Source organism: Bufo gargarizans, chromosome 5 (genome assembly GCF_014858855.1).
Source record: "Bufo gargarizans isolate SCDJY-AF-19 chromosome 5, ASM1485885v1, whole genome shotgun sequence".
In the NCBI taxonomy this organism is placed as follows: domain Eukaryota; kingdom Metazoa; phylum Chordata; class Amphibia; order Anura; family Bufonidae; genus Bufo; species Bufo gargarizans.
Window position 1 is genome coordinate 378,933,891 of NC_058084.1, and position 23,833 is coordinate 378,957,723.

The 23,833-nt window shown below is 44.9% G+C and overlaps 1 protein-coding gene across 1 annotated transcript in view; it reads right to left on the reverse strand.

Annotated features, from left to right (window-relative positions):
* SNRK (SNF related kinase) overlaps window positions 1-23,833 on the reverse strand; it is a 74,869-nt gene that overhangs the window by 50,345 nt on the left and 691 nt on the right. The gene's annotated exons all lie outside the window — the stretch shown is intronic.

The window sequence follows — 23,833 nt, forward strand, 5'->3', positions numbered from 1 at the left end:
GTTCACAGATGCCAGTCTTGATCCCTTGGCGGCTGAGTGAAATGTGCCTAATTTATGAAGAGGCAGATGCACCAAAAACTGAAGTCTACGCCTGCCAGAAACTGGCGTATAGGCTTCAGTAAATCTGGCGGACAGCACTAAGCCCACCAACTTTTAGATAATTGGCAAGAACCATTGCCAACCCTTGGACTTCTGCAGTGGATTTGCAGTTTGACACAGATCCACATATGGATTAGCTCCAGGCAATCCTGCCAACATGCCAAACTGGAGCTAAAACATAAGGAAACTCTTCATGAAACATTCTTAAAGGGGTGGTCTAGTAACAGAACATCCCCTGTTAGATCAGTGGAAGGTTCAACTGCTTGGATCCCCACCAAACATGGGAATGGGAGTCCGGTCATGCATGCTGCCACTCGATTCCCCTCTATGGGAATGCTGAAAATTAGCCAACCACAGCACTCCGTAATCCCACGGAGTGTGTACAGAGCGGTAGTGAGCATGCTCGACCTCCGCTGTGCCCCGCGATCTCAACAGGCAAACCCCCCCACCAGTCCGACAGTTGGGGGATAAAGGGGTATTCTGGTTACAAATGATCATAGTTCTACAGCAGGCAGCAGATAGACCGGTAACCAGGGAACGCTTGCTCTTTCAGCCAGGCACAAAGTAGTCAGGAGGAAGGATGTATATTATCTATAGTACTTTCTGGTTGACATTCAGCCAGTTTTACAGCTGACATGAGCAATTAACCCTGAATGATAGGGAGCCTCGCTCTACTCCAATTTTCCAGTGCTTTGCGATCACAATAATCCTCCTCCATATGAAAACTGGAGCCTTGGGGATAGAAGGTTTTAGAAGTTGGTTTAACAGGGACCACAAATACATTCAGTCAAACACATTTGTGTTATGTCAGGGAGAAGTGTTTGGATTGGGGGAGGGGGCGACAGATGTCAATGTTGAGTTAGATATTTGCAAGAAAACCCCCCAGGCAGAGAGGACAACTGGTGCAGATGACATGTGAATACAGCAAGCATGAGGTGAAACCAACCTCTATTTTGCTCAGGAGGAGGCCTTCTAGTGACAAAAATAAATTAAAAATAAATAGGGAGGGGGTGGGGGGGAACCAAAATCCACGTTAAAGAGTTCCTCCTTAATGTGAAGCATCCTCGAGGTAAATGACAACTGCTTATAATACAATATCACTATGTTCATAAACTAATACAAGGGGATTCACGTGAAGGCCACATGGAGATCAGGGCAGGAGATGGAGTGGTTATATGGAGGCAATGTTGTATGGCCAAACCAAAGATTCCTCTAAAAGGAAGAGCAAGGCATCTCCAGACAACAGTTCTAGGGTACGGCTGGCTAGTTGAAATTCTTTAGGGAGAACTGGTTCTCACTGTAGAGACCCAGTGGGTTTATGGAGATGTGTTTTCAAAGTAATGCTCTTTAGAAAAAAGTATGAAAATTTGTCTCATACACATAGTTTACAGATTTGGATTATGGCACTCAGACAGCAAAGGGCCCTTTGTGATAATCTGCAGTGTCTATAAGTCCATAATACACGGCTCAGGCACTTCAAAAAGAAAACAGATTTGTACCATCAACGCTAGACAAATCTCTGGATTCAGGTAGGTAAAGTGTCTAAAAATGTCTGACTGGCATCTTTTCAGCTGATGCATTATTGTTGGGCCACCAAAAGGTCTATCAGGTTAATGGAATGGTCCACTACATTTCTAAAATGAACAGTATTACGGCACCTGTTCTATACCCTTTTCTACAACTCCCAAGTAAAACATTAACAAGAAGAATTGAGATCTCCAAAAAGAATAGCCTTATTTTTGCATTTCTAGCTTACTTTATTACTGTATGCCCTCAAGCAATGGTAGGAAATTAACCGTAGGTAGACCACCGTAGGAGTCTACTGAATTCTTCAAGCTGCCTAGCAGAATTTAGGGGGCATCAGCCGCCTGGATCCCAGAATCTGTCCGATACTTTCTTACATCAAAGCAGATTCACTCTTTGTAAACTCCTAATTACACATTGCCAACACAGCATGGATGTCGATATCTAATTAGTTTGAGGTCAAGAGCCTATATCTAGCTCAGTTTTACGTTACATACCATGGATATTAACCCCACCGATTTCTGGCCACTGACCGACAACATTACCAGTGCACAGAAGGTGAAGTTTAACATAATGGACCACAAGAAACATTTCAGTTCTGACCTGTATGATGTGCAACAGGGTATATAAGCCATGGTAAGGGGAACTTAACAGCATTCTGTCAAATCTATTAATAAAGAAAAAATAATAATAATAATTTTTACGGACAAGAATAGTCATTTATATTGACGGCCGCCAGTTCCGTTCCGCAAATTGCAGAAGGCACATGGGCGGCTTCTGTTTTTTGAGGATCCGCGGTTTGCGGACAGCAAAAAACGGCACGGTCATGTGCATGAGGCCTTAACCAATTGCAGCAAGGTTGATTGGATGGCACTTCACAGTACAGATGGACAATCAGCCAAGACATACTGCAAGAGCAACCCAGGAGTTCAAGGCAAAGAAGTGGAATATTCTGCAATGGTCAAGTCAATCACCAGATCATGCATTTCACTTGCTTAAGACAAAACTTAAAGGGAACCTGTCACCAGGATTTTGTGCATAGAGCTGGTGACATGGGCTGCTAGATGACCACTAGCACATCTGCAATACCCAGGTCCCATAGCTCTCTGCGCTTTTATTGTGTTAAAAAAGTTTTGATTGATATGCAAATTAGGGATCGACCGATTATCGGATTTACCGATATTATCGGCCGATATTCAGGATTTTGAACACTATCGGTATCGGCATCTATTTTGCCGATATTCCGATAGTGTATGGGGAACACAGATCGCGCTGCTGACAGCGCTCTCCGTGTTCCCTCAGCAGCACAGGGGAGAAGGAAGCAGTGTCTCCTCCCCCTGTGCTGCTGCTGCCGCTGCCGCCAATGAGAGGACAGGGGACAAGAGGAGGGGAGGAGCTATGGCCACTGCGCCACCAATGAAGCTTAATCTCACATTTATTCATATACAGGAGGCGGGAGCTGCAGGATCACATAGCCGGCTCCCGACCTCTATGAACTGTAGCTGCGATCTGCGGTAGTTAACTCCTCAGGTGCCGCGGATCGCAGCTACTTGTCATAGAGGTCGGGAGCCGGCTATGTGATCCTGCAGCCAGCTCCCGCCTCCTGTATATGAATAAATGTGAGATTAAGCTTCATTGGTGGCGCAGTGCGCCCCCCCAAGCCCCCCAGTATTAGACATTGGTGGCGCAGTGCGCCCCCCCCCCCAGTATTAAGCAGTGGTGGCGCATAGGGCCCCCCACCCCAGTCGCAGTGCGCCCCCCCACAGGATCCCCTCCTCCTCCGATCGGAGCCCCAGCAGTGTAATGCTGGGGCTCCGATCGGTTACCATGGCAGCCAGGACGCTATTGAAGCCCTGGCTGCCATGATAAGCTCCATGCTGCTGTGTGCACAAAGCACACAGCAGCAGGGACAGTGTGAGCTCCTATTCACCCCGATAGATCTCTATCAGGGTGAATAGGACAAGGGTTCTAGTCCCTAAGGGGGCTAAAAGTTAGTTTAAAAAAAAAAAAAAGTTATAAAAACACCAAAATATTAAATATAAATAAAAAAGAAAGATTTACAAAAAAAAAAATACACATTAACAATAAACATTAATTTTCAGCAGATTTGTGGGAATTTTTTTTTTTTTTTCAAAAATGAAAATTCCCAGAATATCGGTATAAATTATCGGCTATCGGCCTGAAAGCTCACAAATTATCGGTATCGGTATCGGCCCTAAAAAATCAATATCGGTCGATCCCTAATGCAAATGACCTAATATGAGTCCTGTAGCCGGAGATGAGTCAAGCGGAAAGGAGCCCAGCACCGCCCCGCATCCTCCGAATCTCCTCCTTGCTGGCTGACGTCACAGAGCTTTTCAGTATAGCAGCAAACCATTATACCACTATCATAATATAAAGTCAAGTGCGCTGAGATTAAGTATTCCCGATCAACCTCACTCACAGTGTATTGGGGGACACTGTTATGGGGGGGATCTGTGGATGACACATGCCATCCACAGATCCCCCCCACACACACACACGACATTGCCATCCACAGATTTCTCGCACCCCCCCCACACACACACACACACACACACACACAACATTGCCATCCACATATCCTCTATAATAATGTCATGCACAGACCACCATTAGTCCACCAAAAGCACACCTTTTGATAAAAAAAATTCTTATTTTCTTCCTCAAAAACCTAGGTGAGTCTTATAGGGTGAAAAATACGGTACATCTCAGTTGTTTCATTTCAAATTCAATGGGGATGCCTGCAGAGCCCAAATCAAAGATTTTGTCACTGTCCAAATATTTCTGGACCTAACTTGTATAATGGCAGCACAAGTCTTCCTTGGGTCGTTAGAAGTATGAAGTATTCAGCCTTTGGATTTAAAAAAAAAAAAAAAAAAAAGGTTCCAGATGTTACACAGTGAATACAATGATGAAGATTTAATTACTTAAAAACCAATATATAAGCAGGTAACAAACAACATAAAATCAACTCTCTCTAAATGAATAAAACCACATAAGCTGATGCATAGGGAAATATACACAACATGTACATTTAGGTCCATTTTGAGAAGGTGCAAATTCTACTCAATGGATTTGTGAAAACCACAGACTGCACATAGAGGCCTCCTGTGTCTGGTTAGTTTTTCATTGACAAAAAGTTTATATAAAAAGCATTTTTTTTTTTATAACTGACCAAGCACGGTAAAAAAAAACAAAAAAAAAAACAGACACGCTCTGAACTAAGACCTGTGCAGATCCAAAAACCGTTCAAAACAGACACAGATGGGTGAATAAGACAAAGCTGGGCATATGCATGAGATAACTGCCAGTGAAACTATCATTTGACCGATGGCTCTCTCTCTCCCGATCCTCCCAAACATGTGCATGCTCGACCAAGCATCTACATTTAGTCAATGAGGAGAAAGCTGCTGACAGACCCAGACTGGGCATTTGAAATCCATCATTCCCAATCCTTATCTCCCCGTTATAGGCAGTCGGTGGAAAGTAGGGAGGCCCATACACATTAGATGGTCGTCTGAAACAGAAGACATCAGCAGGTTGGGCTGACATAGCTCCAATTCGCTTGGACAGCTTATGCGCTTTGTATGCCACACCATTGGGTTATACTATTCCGCCAAGATGAAAAAGGAAAATCATTATCAGAAAACACATGCACTACAAGCCTTTAGGCACCACACCTACATGAACGTTGTTAGAAAAGCCAAACCAGATCCATCACTTGTTATCTTCAGGCCATTATTACCACTTGTTTATTAAGAGTTATGGCATTTAGAAGCAATGTACCGGAAAAGGCATCAAGAGGATGAATACAATCAGACGGAACTAGACAAACGACATAGCACATAAATGATATCATCTGCATACTAGACATTACAGGCTACTACGGTGCAAACCAAAGCGCTATAAAGACACCTCACCTGCATCGAAAGTAGCGGGTCACACACATTTACAGCTTGACCCACATACAGCTCGGATCTCAGCAACTTAACCTGACCTTAAATTGGATTAGAGTGGCTTTAAGCTGCTCAGATCAGCGGGCCACTGAAGTCATTTACCCTTCACAAAGAGCAGGCAGCCATTTTCCAGAAGGAATCCATTGTGATTAGAGATCAATTAATGGGCAGATTTATATCTAGAGTCGGCTTCAGGATGAGATGAAAAAGGCCTCATGCACACGACCGTTGTTTTATTCCGTCCGTTCAGTTTTTCGTGATTTTCTGCAGACCCAACGGTCGTGTGCATGAGGCCATAAGAAAATGTCCTACAGGGCATCTGCACACGCACACACACTATTTAAGGGCTTCAAAAAAACAGCCATATGTTTAAAGTGTTTTTCAAAGCATTTTTGCAAGTGGTTTCAGTGGCGTTTTTGATATTTTTACATTAAAACACAGATGTTTTTGGCAACTTACAGTAAGTCCTACAGAGAAGCCAATGGGAAAAATAACAGAAAAACTCCATACCCTGAGCATGCTACATATGCAGATTTTTCTATTGTTTGCTATAGAGTTTAAAGTAACAGCAGGCCGCTGGGGTTTTGATTATAAAAACACAGTAAAATGCTGTGTGTATAAATCAAGCTTATTCCCATCTGAGACAATGAGGGCATATCACTAGGATACCTCTGTGAACCCGCACCTACACCGAGAACGGAGCAGGGAAGGTGCTGGGCAGAGGACCATGAATTTCACCAGGTCCAGCCACCACCAAACACTCCCTCCACAGTACTGAATGGGAGCGCACCGCGCTTGCGTGACCACGGCTCCCATATTCATTTCTATGGGGCCGTCGGACATAGCCGAGCACTACTTTCGGCAGCACCATAGAAATGAATGGAGGATGGCTGCGCATGCACAGTATGCCCTCCACAAATTTGGGCCTTCGTTCTCAGTGTAGGTGCAGGTCCCAGCGGTGGGACCCAAACCTATCAGACAATTGGGGCACATCCTAGCGATATGCCCCCATTACCTAATATGGGAAAACCCCTTTAAGGCCTCACGCACAAGTACATATTTTTTTAAGTGTGATATCCACATTATTTTTAAAGTTACTACACTGACCCATTCATTTCTATGGGGCCATGCACACATTTGAACTTTTTACGGATCCGTGTGGCCATCAGTACAACTCACTTTCCTTAGAATTAGCCGCCACATTGTTTCGGTCACATTATTCAGTGCGGATTTAGGGCACGAAAACCACTTAGAATCTGCCCTAAACATGGGAGGCCATGCCACAGTTCATGTGGGCAAGAATTCCTGTGTAGTTTTACAGACTGTGCCAAGACTGTACATGTCCATGTGCTAGGGAGAGTGGGACCACATCATCAAAACCCAAATGAAAACCCACGTCAGAATCCGCAGCGGTTTCTGCTGAGGCATACACAGTGGATGTTGAAGTGGTCAAAACCCCCTATGTGAACCTACACTTACAATCTTGGGCCAGGGTTTCTCAACTCTGGTCCTCGGGACCCACCTACTAGTCATGTTTTTTAGGATTTCCTTAGTATTGAGCAGCTGAAATAATTAGTGTCCGTGCATCGAGATTTACCACAGGTATTCATTCTGTGGGATATTCTCAAATCCTGACTGGTAGGTGGGTCCTGAGTACTGAAGTTGGGAAACCCTGTTTTAGGCTACTTTCACACTAGCGTTCATAGGTCCGTTCGTGAGCTCCGTTTGAAGGAGCTCACGAGGGAACCCGAACGCCTCCGTCCAGCCCTGATGCAGTCTGAATGGAGCGGATCCGCTCAGACTGCATCAGTCTGGCGGCGTTCAGCCTCCGCTCCGCTCGCCTCCGCACGGACAGCCGGACAGCTGAACGCTGCTTGCAGCGTTCAGCTGTCCGCCTGGTTGTGCGGAGGCGAGCGGATCCGTTCAGACTTACAATGTAAGTCAATGGGAACGGATCCGCTTGAAGATGTCACCATATGGCTCAATCTTCAAGCGGATCCGTCCCCCATTGACTTTACATTGAAAGTCTGAACGGATCCGCTCAGGCTACTTTCACACTTAGAATTTTTTCTAAGTTATTAATGCAGACGGATCCGTACTGAACAGAGCCTCCGTCTGCATTAATATGATCGGATCCGTTCAGAACGGATCCGATCGAACGCTAGTGTGAAAGTAGCCTTAGACATTCATCTGACTTGCTCATCTACCATACATACAGCACGCAATTCGAACCAATAGACAAGTCCACCTCCCCATTACTGCTAGCATACAAAAAGAAAGGGCTCCCTATCAAAAAGTGGAGGCTTTGGGTGAACTTTTGCTGGAAAAAAGTTTGGGTGGTATCAAGTTCTTCCTACACGGCACTCTTCATTGGGGGTCACAGTAATAAGACTATGTACACCATTGTTATACACATTATTCCATATACAGAAAATGTCAAAAAAAAAATGTAACTACTAAGGAGCCTCAACAAGGCTGTCCGCATCTTTTGCAGCTCCATTGAAATGAATAGGTCCGCATCCGAGCCGCAAAAACGGCAGCTTGGATGCGGACCAAAACAACGGTCGTGTGCATGAGGCCTAAGGGTCCATTCACACGTCCGTTGTTTCTTTCCTGATCTGTTCCTTTTTTTGCGGAACAGATCTGGACCTATTCATTTTCAATGGGTCCTGAAAAAAAATATAAAAAAAAAATAAAAATCGGACAGCACAATGTCAGATTTTTTTTCAGGACCCATTAAAAATGAATGGGTCCAGATCTGGTCCGCAAAAAACGGAACAGATCAGGAAAGAAACAACGGTCGTGTGCATGAGGCCTAATAATGAGGTTTCATTTTTACATCCAAGAACGCGTTACAATACTGGAAACCGGAAAGAGCAGAGAACTGAAACCTAGGCCGAACCTTTGCAGACAAGAAGAGTCCACATGGCCAGTCCTGTAGTGGTTGCAACCCCCGCCCCATCACCCATAGGAGTTTTTCTTTCTTCTACAATCATTTATTCCACTCAACAGAAGTTTAAAGAAATGTCACTGCTTGGATCGTGGTCATGGGAGATCAGAATATTCCACTGCAGACAAAGACATTAATAAATGATACATAGGCGCCTTTCACAAGGGCGAGAATTCCGCACAGATGCAATGCATGAGGTGAACGCATTGCACCCGCACTAAATCTGGACCCATCCACTTCAATGGGGCTGTGCAGATGAGCAATGATTATCACATATCAATTAACTCACCTCTTCCTGTTGTTCGCGCTACCGGCATCATCTCTTTCAGGACCTGCAAAGGGACCTTTGATGACGTAATCGCGTTTACCATGTGGTCAGTGCAGGTCCTGCTGAATGAAGATTGAAGATCCTTCTACGTCAAAAAGGTCCTTTTGCAGGTCCTGAAAGATGAAGAAAGACGACGATGCCGGCTGCGCGAACAAGTGGATGAGGTGAGTTAATTTTTAACCCCTCAATTGACATTTTAGTAAGCATTCTGTATTAGTTTCCCTTATAACCATGCTAAGGGAAAATAATAAAATGTATAGAACACCTAATAATAATTTTTTATTCTCATTTCTCTGTCCATCTCGCTGAGGTGGACGCACATGCTCGGTTCGATCCTTAATTCCTGAGCTGTCATAGGCAAAAAGCCCACGCCCCTTGAGCTGCAACAGAAAGCACATGCCCCCTGAGCGGACAGCCTGATCGATGTGAGGTCCGGGGCTGTTCTAGCTGTTATGTCAGATTTTCATTTTTTACATTATTCATGGAATAACCCCTTTAAATTAGATTTTCATATATTGCTTATTAGGACAGTGACTAAATCATAGCTTAATAGCTGCTGTAACCTCCATATAAGTGACCACAACTAGCCAAATCCATCAAGTGAAGATGTGCACTAACTATTTCCAAGCGGATATTTGCTTTTTCTCTAGTAAGGAACACATTTTATTATTATTTTTTTAGTAGTTCTTGTATGCCACCATTTGGACACAATGATACAAAAATCTGTATCCATCATCAGCTGCAGAATAGGTAGCATCTAAAAGCAAATTACTTGGAGCCATGGGTAACTCTGGTTAGGGCTCTTTCACACTTGCGTTGTCCGGATCCGGCGTGTACTCCACTTGCCGGAATTACACGCCGGATCTGGAAAAACGCAAGTGTACTGAAAGCATTTGAAGACGGATCCGTCTTCAAAATGCTTTCAGTGTTACTATGGCACCCAGGACGCTATTAAAGTCCTGGTTGCCATAGTAGGAGCGGGGGAGCGGTATACTTACCATCCGTGCGGCTCCCGGGGCGCTCCAGAATGACGTCAGAGGGCCCCCGTCATCCATGCGCTTGGGGCGCCCTGACGTCACTCTGGAGCGCCCCGGGAGCCGCACAGACGGTAAGTATACTGCTCCCCCCGCTCCCCACTACACTTTACCATGACTGCCAGGACTTTAGCGTCCTGGCAGCCATGATAACCATTCAGAAAAAGCTAAACGTCGTATCCGGCAATGCGCCGAAACGACGTTTAGCTTAAGGCCGGATCAATGCCTTTCAATGGGCATTCATTCCGGATCCGGCCTTGCGGCAAGTCTTAAGTTTTTTTGTGCCGGAGCAAAAAGCGCAGCATGCTGCGGTATTTTCTCCGGCCAAAAAACGTTCCGTTCCGGAACTGAAGACATCCTGATGCATCCTGAACGGATTTCACTCCATTCAGAATGCATTAGGATAGGAGAAAAAAAAAAAAAAAAAAAAAAAAAAAAAACACACACGTCCAGCACAATTTGCCACATTCAAACGCTTGTTTGGGCTCAACTTCTACAGGCGGCCAAGTGGAAATTTCCAACAATAAAAATAGCAGAGCTGCCATGCTTGGGGAGTTACAAGCCACAGGGAATGATCGGGGGAACAATTAGACCAAACGTATAACAAGCCTCAAGTTATAGATTATTTCTCAGCTCCAACCGAGAACGCACAAAGAATACACACGGGAGATCTGCGAAGGCATTTGATATTTCTGACTTGACAATGGCAAGTATCTTAGTTTTTACATATTTTGTTTACTTATTTCATTAAAAGACAAAGATTATTTTTTGGGCACATTCATCTTCACATATTTAGAGCTCATGCACACAGCCGTTGTTCGGCCGTTCCGTGGATTGGGGACAGCAATTTGCAACATTCGTGCGGATTCCGCAGACGGATCCAGACGCAGCGCAAAAATTAGTGCATGCACTCAGTAGTGCTTCCATGGGGTTTTGTGCTTCCAATCTGCACCGGACCTTCCGGACCCATTCAAGTGAATGGGTTTGCATCCATGATGCGGGGTGCACATGGCCAGTGCCCGCTGATTGCGGTCGGGCACATGAGTCCTTAGAGTACTTGCACACCACAGATTGTGACCCTGTCAAAACCTGATGTGGTTCACTTTGGATGCCGTGGACCCGCTGCGACTTAGCGCCGTTGCTCCACAGAATGTGGCTTCGAGCTGCAGCTGTCCAGACCGCGTACGCTGTTCACAGCTGTAAACCGCCAGCCGCGTGAACTGCAGTTCTGAAAACAATATGAGGCAGACACCACTCAGCGCCAAAATCGCCATGTGAATGGGCCCTTAGGGTCCCGTGATCTACACCATTTTCTTCTGTTTTTAAAAGACTGGGGATTTGCATGCAACAAATGTGCAACGTTTTATAGTACCTGCACAAATGCTACAAAATCTGCGTGACCATACTGTTTTGGAAGCCACAGACCAAAAACAAACATAGCCATAACCCAAGCAATACATTATGAAAATATTTCCAGAAGGGCAACTACTGACGTTTGGGGCCAAGGTACCAGCTGGTCCCAAACGTGACTTTGGATTCCGAATTTGAAATGTTTTTAAAGATGTAGAAATTAATATCCAAATCATTCACCAAAATCTCGCGTGACTTTTGCCTCCACGGAGCCAATACATTTTAGTGCTGTACAGGGACAGGTCTCCGTACAGCATTAAAACGAAGTGTTTGAACAAAACAACTACAGATCTATGATCCAAAACTCGATTCGCTCAAGCCTAGTCACTACCATCAACATTTCGTGTCACATATTGGACTATATGTGAAGTAATATTAAAAAAAAAAGAAAAAATGTTTTTCTAGATATCATTTTTTGAAGTCACTCCATGAATTCTACTTCCTGTCCTGGCTCATTAACTTCCTTTGTGTTTGGATATTTAGCAGGACAAGCAGCCTCATCAGCTCCATTCATCTGAATTGGGGGGCAAGCTAAGATTTTCAGTCATTGGAGTTTCTGCAACAAAACATGTTCAGGCATCCTAAGGCAATACCGCATATTAATGCCCCCAAAATACTGCAACTTGTACTGTAGCTCGTAGGTTAACGGCATGGACAGTATCCTGACCCTACAAGACTAATGTATCGCTGTTAGCGACATAGAGACAAAAGTCCCTTGTCCGAGGTCTTAAGGAACGGACCCTGGGGTCTGAATCAGTGGCTCACACAAGCCAATAAACGCCATTGTTACTTAAAGACCCCGCTCTGCAATCTCAGAGCCAGCTCCTTCTTGTCCTTACACAAGTGACCTTTGTCTTCATCTTGAGAAGCATAAATGGATTCATATATCGGCAGATTTATTGACGTAGCTTCCAGATTTGGGCTCCTGCTGCAGAGTATCACTTCCCAAGAATTTTAGTTGCAATTTGATTTTCTTTTTTTCTTTAATAGGTGATTTTCCATATAAGGCTACTTTCACACTGGCGTTTTGGCTTTCTGTTTGCGAGATCCGTTCAGGGCTCTCACAAGCGCTCCAAAATGGATCACTTTTGCCCTAATGCTTTCTGAATGGAAAAGGATCCGCTCAGAATGCCTCGGTTTTCCTCCGATCAGTCTCCATTCCGCTCTGGAGACGAAACTGAGCCAAACCATTTTTCTCTGACACAACAGAAAACGGATCCCTTTTTTTACAGTGGAAATGGCAAAAACTCTTGTTGTTGCCTTGATTCATTCTCGTCTTGACTACTGCAACGCATTACTAATCGGTCTCCCTCTCACTAAACTCTCCCCCCTTCAGTCTGTCCTAAATGCTGCAGCCAGGCTCATCTATCCTGCCAACCGCTACACTGATGCTACTAGTCTGTGCCAGTCACTTCACTGGTTGCCCATCCACCACAGAATACAGTTCAAACTTCTCACCCTCACCCACAAAGCTCCATACATCTCCTCCCTCATCTCCATCTACCACCCTACTCGTGCTCTCCGTTCTGTTAGCGACCTTAGATTAATAACCTTCAGAATTTGTACCTCTCACTCCCGTCTTCAAGACTTTTCTTGAGCTGCGCCTACTCTCTGGAATACTCTGCCCCGGAATACTAGGTCACAACTTCTCCAGCTTCAAACGTGCCTTAAAAACACATCCCCACCAACTCCTCTGGCCTGAACTCGATCCTCTAGTAGTCCCAAACCCGAAGCAGATCGGCCGGCACCACTCCTGTCAGTTCAATAATGGCTCAAATCCTACTTATCACAATCATCTACCTTATGTGTCACCCACAATTGCTCAGATTGTAAGCTCTTGCGAGCAGGGCACTGACCCCTATTGTTTCATTTGCATAGACACTTTTGTTAGTTACATGAACCCTATGAATTTGTAAAGCGCTGCGGAATAAGGCAGTGCTATCAATTTTATATATATTTTTTTATTATTATTATATTATTATCCGTCCCCCATCGACTTTCAATGGTGTTCAAGACAGAAGTGCCCATATAAGACATAATACAACCGGATCCATTCATGACGGATGCATGCGGTTGTATTATTGTAACAAAAGCGTTTTTGCAGATCCATGACGGAAACGGATCCATTATTTTGAGCATTAGTTTGTGTCACTTTCGTCAGAGATCTGTGTGCAAGACTTTCTCCCGTCAACAATAACTGATCTGACAGAAGTGACAAAAACGGACGCTCCAAAAAAGACAGATCCGTTATTTTTAGGGCAAACTGATGTTCCAAATAATGGATAAGTTTTTATTTTTTTTCCTGTTCTTCTCACAGCCCTTGTACCATGAAACAGGTGAAGAAGCAAAAGTCCACCCAAAATTCTTCTCAAGGCACAAAATAAATAAATACTATACCTCACTGGCCGTCGTGGCCATATGAGCCACACGAAATTAATCTATGTGTGGCACTGCAAAAGTTTTAAAGAAGACCTATAACCTCTCCTGACATGTCCTTATGCCATATCTGTTCTGCAGCATCTATTGTTATGGCTCCATGTTGTGCCATTCCCCCATTATTCCCACTAGATGTTTATGAAGAATCTTAACAGTATGCAATGTACATCAAGCTAGGCGTTAACAGTTGGGGGAGGAATTCTGGAGCGAAGCATCTATTTTTAGGACTCCATGTTGTCCCAGTCCCCTATTATTCCTCCTAGACATTTATGAATGGATTGCTAGCAATCTGCAGTAAAGTCTAATTGGTTAATACCAGTTTTTTTGGGGGGGGGGGGGGGGGTCCTGGCACAGTCTGACACTCGCAGCACTGATTGGATAGTGGCAAACTGTGTAGGGACACACTGCAAATTGGTAACATCCATTTAAAGGGATTCTGTCACCTGGATTTTGCCTATAGAGCTGCGGACATGCGCTGCTAGCACATCCGCATTATCCAGTCCCCATAGCTCTGAGTGCTTTTATTTAGGCAAAAAAAACTAACTATTTACATATATGTAAATGAGGCAAGTAAGGAGCCCAAGGGGCTGTTACTAACGTTTCTGGAGCCCAGCACCGCCCGCATCCTGCAAATCTCCTCCTTGCTCCCCGACGTCACAAAGCTAGAGCGCCGTAATCTCGCAGTTAGCGCATGTGCAGTTTGTTCCCTGAGGCTGATGCCAGCACAGGAAAGAACCACTATGCCGACACTGATATGCCATGCACACGCGCGAGATTACGGCGCTGGGCGCGCGCATATATATATTTCTATCTCTTTTTTTGCCTAAATAATAGCACTCAGAGCTATGGGGACTGGATACTGTGGATGTGCTAGTGGCGATAGCCGCCCATGTCCTCCGCTCTATACCCTAAATCCCAGTGACAGAATCCCTTTAAACCTAACTGCAGACTGCTAGCAATCCATTCAAAAACTCATAGTAGGAATAACAGAGGAAAGGCACAACACAGAGTCAGAATAGAATAGGTGCCCTAGAATTGTTATTACGTGGGGGATGCAAGTAGTTACTAAGACAGACATGTCAGGAGAGGCAACCTATCATCGTTGACTTAAATCTTAAACCCTTTAAGACCGTTTACACTACACTGGGCCCTATAGGTGCGGCATTGGTGGACATCATGCATGCAAGTTGAGAATTGGAAATTTGCTTTACATTGTTGAGGTACTGCACCTAAATGCGTGGCGTCTGTGCCTCTACCTCATGTGTAGGACCTCACATAAGACAAATGTTGCCTGGAACATCCAACCACCATTCATTTATTTCTAGAACATATCCTACAAAAGTTTCTTTAAAAAAAAGAAGCCAGTAACAGGTTAAACGTGAAGGGACCCCAATCTGCCAAGAAATATCACTCTCCGCCTGCTGACGCTGAGGACTCCACTTCAATAGCCTCCCTTTTCCTGGACACATAAGGGGAGATTTATCAAAACTGGTGTAAAGTAGAACTGGCTTAGTTTCCCATAGCAACCAATCAGACTCTACCTTTAATTTTGGACAGCTCCTTTGGAAAATGAAAGGTGGAATCTGATTGGTTGCTATGGGAAACTAAGCCAGTTCTACTTTACACCAGTGTTGATAAATTTCCCCAAACTATATTATCGTAAAACATAATTCACAAAAAACATCCAGCATCAATATTCTCTGTGAAGATTTCCCACCTATTTTACAGTTTTTCCAACAACCCAGAATATCAGAGAAGGTCTGATCGATGATGTTTCACTTTACTGTGTTTATTCCAGTTTTGAGCCAAGTTCTGTTTTTTAGCTCTATTAAATGGGTTTTCTGGTTACACAAAAAAAATATGAAATAGCCGCAAGACGTCACTGTATTATATATGTCAGATGATGAAGTTCTGGGTGCATTTTGACTCCTCCGGAGCGATTGTGATCTGTGACCAGCGCCCTGGGTTCACATCCCGGCACAAGACTCGCGGGGACTGTCTGTAGCATCAGGTCTCTGCCTCTCCTTCCCCTCCCAGCTCGGACATCACACATCCAAGCCTGCCTAAAGCCCCGCCACACAAACCCCGCCCCTCAGTGCTGACATCACAGCAGGACAGTGTCCAGGAGAAGGAGCAGAACCCCGCCCTGAGAGACAAGGTCACTGATGCCTCGTCACACCTCTGATGTAGACGTGATGTCATCGAGATAGAAAACCAACACAGCGGAAAGTGTCACGAGACCGCAATGTAGTGCAGGAAAACGGGGCATTGTTTCCAGTCAATTGATGCTAAATATCGCTAAACAGGAATACTGCTTTAACATCCACATCTATCCAAGATGCACCATGTATAGCTCTGCGGATTAGACGCACTATAAAGCATGGCAATGGCATAAACAATGCAGAAATCAGATTCACAAACCACAGCAAGAAGACAATCCAAGAGGAGCATAACTGGCAAGACCTCTATACACCGTCAGCGGGGGGTACAATACTGTATAGGCATGCGCCACCATGTTAACCATTTGGATGTTTTCCTCGTGGCTAACGGTCTCTACGATTTGGGGGTACGCTACATGCTACTGCAAAAAACTGCCAGCCCTTACTGTGTTTTGAGAGCAAAATGTTGAATCTGCAGGAAACTGGTGAAGACCGAAGTTCACTTAGGCCTCTTTCACACTTGCGTTGTCCGGATCCGGCGTGTACTCCACTTGCCGGAATTACACGCCGGATCCGGAAAAACGCAAGTGAACTGAAAGCATTTGAAGACTGATCCGTCTTCAAAATGCGTTCAGTGTTACTATGGCAGCAGGACGCTATTAAAGTCCTGGTTGCCATAGTATTAGGGATCGGGGGAGCAGTATACTTACAGTCCGTGCGGCTCCCGGGGCGCTCCAGAATGACGTCAGAGCGCCCCATGCGCATGGATGACGTTTCCATGCGATCACGTGATCCATGCGCGTGGGGTGCCCTGACATCACTCTGGAGCGCCCGGGGAGCCGCACGGACGGTAAGTATACTGCTCCCCCGCTCCCCACTACACTTTACCATGGCTGCCAGGACTTTAGCGTCCTGGCAGCCATGGTAACCATTCAGAAAAAGCTAAACGTCGGATCCGGCAATGCGCCGAAACGACGTTTAGCTTAAGGCCGGATCCGGATTAATGCCTTTCAATGGGCATTAATTCCGGATCCGGCCTTGCGGCAAGTCTTCAGGATTTTTGGCCGGAGCAAAAAGCGCAGCATGCTGCAGTATTTTCTCCGGCCAAAAAACGTTCCGGTCCGGAACTGAAGACATCCTGATGCATCCTGAACGGATTTCTCTCCATTCAGAATGCATTAGAATAAAACTGATCAGGATTCTTCCGGCATAGAGCCCCGATGACGGAACTCTATGCCGGAAGAAAAGAACGCAAGTGTGAAAGAGCCCTTACATAATAGAAACCACCCAAAAATGACCCCATTCTAGAAACTACACCCCTCAAGGTATTCAAAACTGATTTTACAAATTTTGTTAACCCTTTAGGTGTTCCACAAGAATTAATGGAAAATAGAGATACAATTTCAAAATTTCACTTTTTTGTAGATTTTCCATTTTAATTATTTTTTTCCAGTTACAAAAGTTAACAGCCAAACCAAACTCATTATTTATGGCCCTGATTCTGTAGTTTACAACCACATATGGGGTGTTTCTGTAAACTGCTGTACGGGCGCACGGCAGGGCACAGAAGGAAAGAAATGCCATATGGTTTTTGGAAGGCATATTTTGCTGGACTGTTTTTTTTGACACCATGTCCCATGTGAAGCCCCCCTGATGCACCCCTAGAGTAGAAACTCCAAAAAAGTAACCCCATTTTAGAAACTACAGGATAGGGTGGCAGTAGTTTAGGGTACATATGATTTTTGGTTGCTCTAGTCTATATTAAACTTTTTGTGAGGCAAGGTAACAAGAAATAGCTGTTTTGGCACTGTTTTTATTTTTTGTTATTTACAACATTCATCTGACAGGTTAGATCATGTGATATTTTTATAGACCAGGTTGTCACGGACGCTGCGATACCTAATATGTATACTTTTTTTTATTTATGTAAGTTTTACACAATGATTTCATTTTTGAAGCAAAAAATAAATAAATCATGTTTTAGTGTTTCCATAGTCAGAGCCATAATTTTTTTCCGTTTTTGGGCGATTACCTTGGGTAGGTTATGGTTTTTGCGGGATGAGATGACGGTTTTATTGGCACTATTTTGGGGTGCGTGTGACTTTTTGATCGCTTGCTATTACACTTTTTGTGATGTAAGGTGACAAAATAGCTTTTTTTTTACACCATTTATTTTTTACAGTATTCACCTGAGGGGTTAGGTTATGTGATAGTTAGGTTATGTTATGTATCCCACTTTGGGACTTGAACTTTTGGGTGTCTAATCCCCTTTACAATGCATTCCAATACTTCTGTATTGGAAAGCATTGGCTGTATGAGTAAGGCTGGTTTCACACGGGCGTTGCGGATTGGGGCCGGATGCGTTCAGTGAAACTTGCACTATTTTGCAAGCAAGTTCAGTCCGTTTTGTCTGCGATTGCGTTTAGTTGTTCAGTTTTTCCTGCGCGGGTGAAATGCGTTTTGATGCGTTTTTCACGCGCGCGATAAAAAACTGAATGTTTACAAACAACATCTCTTAGCAACCATCAGTGAAAAACGCATCGCACCCACACTTGCTTGCGGATGCAATGCGTTTTTCACGCAGCCCTATTCCCTTCTATGGGGCCAGGGCTGCGTAAAAAACGCAGAATTTAGAACATGCTGAGATTTTCACGCAACGCAGAACTGATGCGTGAAAAACAAGTACACAGACCCATTGAAATGAATGGGTCAGGATTCAGTGCGGGTGCTATGCATTCACGTCACGCATTGCACCCGCGTGGGAAAACTCGCTCGTGTGAAAGGGACCTAATACTGTGTGTATTACTCATACAGCTTCAGGCCTGTGAGATCCAAGGGGCTGGATCTCACAGGCTCATCACCGGAAGGCAGCGAAATGCCTTCCTTAGACATCGCGCTGCCTTCCATGCCATCGGGTCCCCCCTACAGCCGCATGGGGACCCGATGGCACCGCCGCACCAGGCAAAAGCCGCAAACCGCAGGACTGAAACCGCAGGTCACGGGACCCCCCGGCGTTGTGACAGGATGCCCGCTGAATGACCCACAGTCGGACCATTTTCAGCTTTTCAAGCAGTCAGATGGAAGGCCTGTGATTGGTTGCTGCAATCATGTGACGGATGTATGTGACCTCACGGCGGCAGAAAAAAAAAACCCACACAAAAAATAGCTACTGGACTTATACAAAGCTGTGAAATATGGAGTATGAACATCGGAAATGGATAAACCGTTAAATTAACCTCCATTATATGAACCCTGAGAATGTGCACAAAAATGGCAATGATATGAATATGTTCCAACCTACTGGTGGTAATGAGAGAAGTATGTATGCAAAATGCGACTCGGCAAAAAATATGGATGACGTCTGTGTCGCATCCCTTTTTTTTTTTTTTTTTTTAACCCATTGTAACAGTGCCTTACAAAACAGACAAGAATAGGACATTTTTGCAGGGCTGCAGAAAGGACATACGGATGTGGACAGCACACGATGTGCTGTCGGCATTTTTTGCAGCCTAACTGGAATGAATGGGTCCACATCCGTTCCGCAAAAAATGCAGGTAAGAAGCAGAGCAAAAATACGCTTGTGTGAGTGGTGCCTTAGGGCTCGTTCACACGACTGTGCCTTTTTTTGCGGTCTGCAAATTGCAGATACACAAAACACGGATGGCGCCTGTGTGCCTTCCGCAATTTACGCAATGGAACAGGAGGCCTATTATAGAAATGCCTATTCTTGTCTGCAAAACGGACAAGAATAGGACAGGACTCATATTTGCGGGGCCACGGAACGAAGCAACCGATGCGGACAGCACACAGAATGCTGTCCGCATCTTTTGCGGACCCACTGAAATGAATGGTTCCCTATACGGAATACAAAATAAGTTTGTGTGAATGAGCCTTTATGAAGAAGATCCAACAGGGATTCCAGGCAGGTCATTCTTTACAAATGTCCACTAAGCCCCATAAGAAGGTTCCTTGAGATCAACAGAAAACAAAAAAAAAAAAAAAATCTTTGCACCGACAATTCTACCACAAAAAAAAAATAATAATCTTAGCTCTCTCTCCCCCGCACAAATCAGAAAGCGGAAATAAGTTCTTGCTGCTGCTGCCGCCTTCATGTGACCTCCTGCCCAGGATCCAAGGAGCACTGCAATTCTGAGATCAGGTTGCAAAACCTACTGTTGAACTGTATGAAAATGTAATCCGGTTTGTAAAGATGACCTCTTCAAGTTCCAGCTGTTCTAGGTCTGAGGAGCACAGGTCTTAAACCCAAATTCAAGCTTCTGACTTATCTACCACTTCTTTTTATGCCCAGATTTCTGGTGCAGTTAAAACAAAGAAAGATCTGACCAGCCAAGCTGATATGTCCGGCAGGTACCAGGTATAATTGGCTTCTGCTGAGCAGCTGGGAGAGGTGAGGTCGAGAGGACCTACTGCTTGGAGTCATCGTGTCAAATAGACTAAGTCAAGCAGAGAGAAGCAGCGTGGCAATGGTTAAATAGGGGAGTTATAAAGAGCCTTGTCAGCATTTGTTGTATGGTCCCGTCTGTGAAAATTAGAAGCCATGGAAGCCACCACTGACTGAAGATGACATCCAGCTTTCTGGGATTCACATCACTTTCTGAAGGCCATGATAATAACAACCTTCTAGAGCATCAGCCAGCGCTGTATGATGGGGTGGACCAATTACTGCCGCCCTTAGGAACCAGTTATATCAATCCAGAAGTCTGTGCCAGAAATGTGTAACTGCTCCAGTCAGCAATACTAGAAAGTCAACATAATCATCAAGGTGGCCACACACAACTGGGCCGAAGACTGGGAGCATTCTAGTGATTGTGTTTTGTGGGTATGTTCAAGCGACAGCAGGTCATGTGGATTTCAGCACATATTCCACCACGAAATCCATGTCCCATTGATTCCAATTGGAAGCCGCTCTGCACTTTATACAACATGGAGTTTTGGAACTTTAACTCCACAGGTGACAGATCATTTATTAAAGTGGAAACCGCAGAGGGTCCCCATATCGAATAGAGCTAATCCATGTGTGGAACCATGGTGTATCGAGATGCAAATCCACAGCAGAAGGTGATGTTGCATCAGCTTTGTCCTGTGTGCTAGTAAGGGTCCATTCACACGTCCTGTTTTTTTTCATCCTGAAAAACGGTCCGTTTTTTGCGGATCCGTTGTTCCTGAAAATGTTTCCGTATGTCATCCGTTTTTTGCGGATCCGCAAAAAACGGGAGCATGTATACATTTCAATAATCAAATAAAGTTGTTTGGATTTCTTTGAAAAAAAATTGAAAAAAAAAAAAAAAAAAATAATTTGTTATGTGTTTCCAGGAACGGAATCCGCAAAAAACGGATGACATACGGAATGACATCCGAATGTCATCCGTTTTTTGCGGATCCATTGACTTTGTATTGTACCAGGATCCGATTTTTCAGGACAAGAATAGGACATGTTTTATATTTAAACGGACATGCGGAACGGAACAACGGAAACGGACAGCACACATTGTGCTGTCCGATTTTTTCCAGGACCCATTGAAAATGAATGGGTCCAGATCTGGTCCTGATCTGTTCCTGAAAAAACGGAACAGATCAGGAAAGAAAAAACGGACGTGTGAATGGACCCTAAAGTGATCTTGACCCTTCCCTCTTACAGAAAAAGGGCAAACTAGGTCCCTGTGTCATCTAAAGTTTAAAGAATGGGACATCTCATTGTACCGGGAAGACATCTTTCCATGGACAGCTACCGTCTCTTTGAGGGCAAAGCTACCTAACCACATCTTGGGAAGAATTTAGGAATACCACCTTCTTCCAGACCATTGTATGGATCCATAATATGGCACCATCAGAGGACCTATACTTTTATACACAGGCTTTTTCTTATACATTTCATGCACAGAAGAAGCAGCTATGGAACGTATGGTTAGTACCTAGACATTACCAAACTAAGGACAACTATGGAACCATGTCTCCTTGGTCAGTGCTGTCAATGACTGATGACAAGTGTCAAGAAGCTACTCAGCCAATGCTAAATTTTAGGTTCTTTTCCATTGATTTCAAAGAAAGCTCTTAAAGGGAACCTGTCACCGGGATTTTGTGTATAGAGCTGAGGACATGGGTAGTTAGATGACCGCTAGCACATCCGCAATACCCAGTCCTCATAGCTCTGTGTGCTTTTTTTTTTTACTACACAATAAAAGGATTTGATACATATGCAAATTAACCTGAGATGAGTCCTGTACGTGAGATGAGTCAGGGACAAAACTCATCTCAGGTTAATTTGCATATGTATCAAATCTTTTATTTTTTTTTTATTTTTATTTTTTACACAATAAAAGCACACAGGGCTATGGGGACTGGGTATTGCGGATGTGCTAGCTGCCATCTAGCAGCGCATGTCCTCAGCTCTATACATCAAATCCCGGTGACAGGTTCCTTTTAAAGGGGTTTTCCAGGAATAAATAACTAATTTTTAAGCGATGCCTGCAGGCTGTCTCCGCTATTGAAAGTTTCATACTTCCCTGCTCTGGTCCTGTGCGTCCATCTTCCGGTCCGCGGCTTGACTACTTATGGCTGGGCATGGTCATCTGGCTTCAGCGGTGACATCTCCACAAGCAACAAGTCAGGTGATGAGACACAGCAGGTGATCATGCCCGGCCAGAAGTAAACAAGACGGGGACTGGAAGATGGACACGTGGTAGTCAGCACGCAGACCTGGAGCGGCAGGTATGAATCTTTCAATAGCGGAGGCAGGCTGTGGGCATCACCTAAAAGTTAGTTATTTCTGGAAAAACTCCTTTAATGCAAACTAGTGCGAGGTGGATCAGTGGTTAGCACTGCTGAAGTGCGGGGCTCGAACCCAACCAAAAATATCTGCGTGGACTTTGTATATGTGGGTTTCCTCTGGGTGCTCCACTTTCCTTCCACATTCCAAAAACATACTGACAGGTTAATTTGGAGTTTAGACTGTGAGCCCCACAGTGAATGATGGGAGTTCCCGTACAGGGCTGTGGAGTATGGTGGTGCAATATCAACCAATCCATGACTTAGGGTATGACCACACGGCGCAGTCGTAGTCACGCTGTGCTTCAGGACAGTCATAGCAACAGAAGGCGGCTGCAATTAACTAATTAGGACCACACCATTGCATTGCAATATTGCAGATGCCAGGCTGCCACTAATAACGCAGAGCAACTAAACAGTGTGGTCCTAACTGGAGCCCGCAGCGGCACGTACAGCATGACTGCGCCGTGTGGTCATACCCTTATAGCTGATGTTGGTAAAGACGGCTGTCAGGTATCCACAGTGGCTCCATACACTACGCCATGTACAGACGAGCTGAAACACTGCTCCAACCCCTCAGCTGTAGAACGTTAACACCGACTACATGGGGTAGGAACAGCTACTTAACCATAACTCCCAACGGACAAGTACAACGGACAGAATATATAGAAAGCAGGAAAACTAACTCGGCCACCAGCCAATGTCACAACCGCAAGTCTCGGCGTTATCAGAATAGCAGGAAGCTACGTTTTCCTGTAATATTGGGGTCTATATTCAGCAGCAAACACAATGGGAGCCCCCAGCCCGGAAAGTCAACTGCGAGTTCAGCAAATGAGCGTGACGTGAGGCGACCGTCCACAGGTCTACGAGACACCGCAGGGAGATGGCAGAGAAGACCCTGACCCATGATGGACAGAGGGGAGACCACGCTCCTCATCATCCTCAGACCCACCACCAGCAAACAAAGAGCGGCTCGCTCCTCCAGCATGTGCCAGATGGGATTACCCAGGAGCCATGCATGGTAACAAAGGGCATGTCACAGAGTGGAGCATGGAGGCAGGGTGAGGGTACACACGGTGAGAGCGCCACACCTATGCCATGCCCCTGGCCATGCAGAATGAGCAGCGACA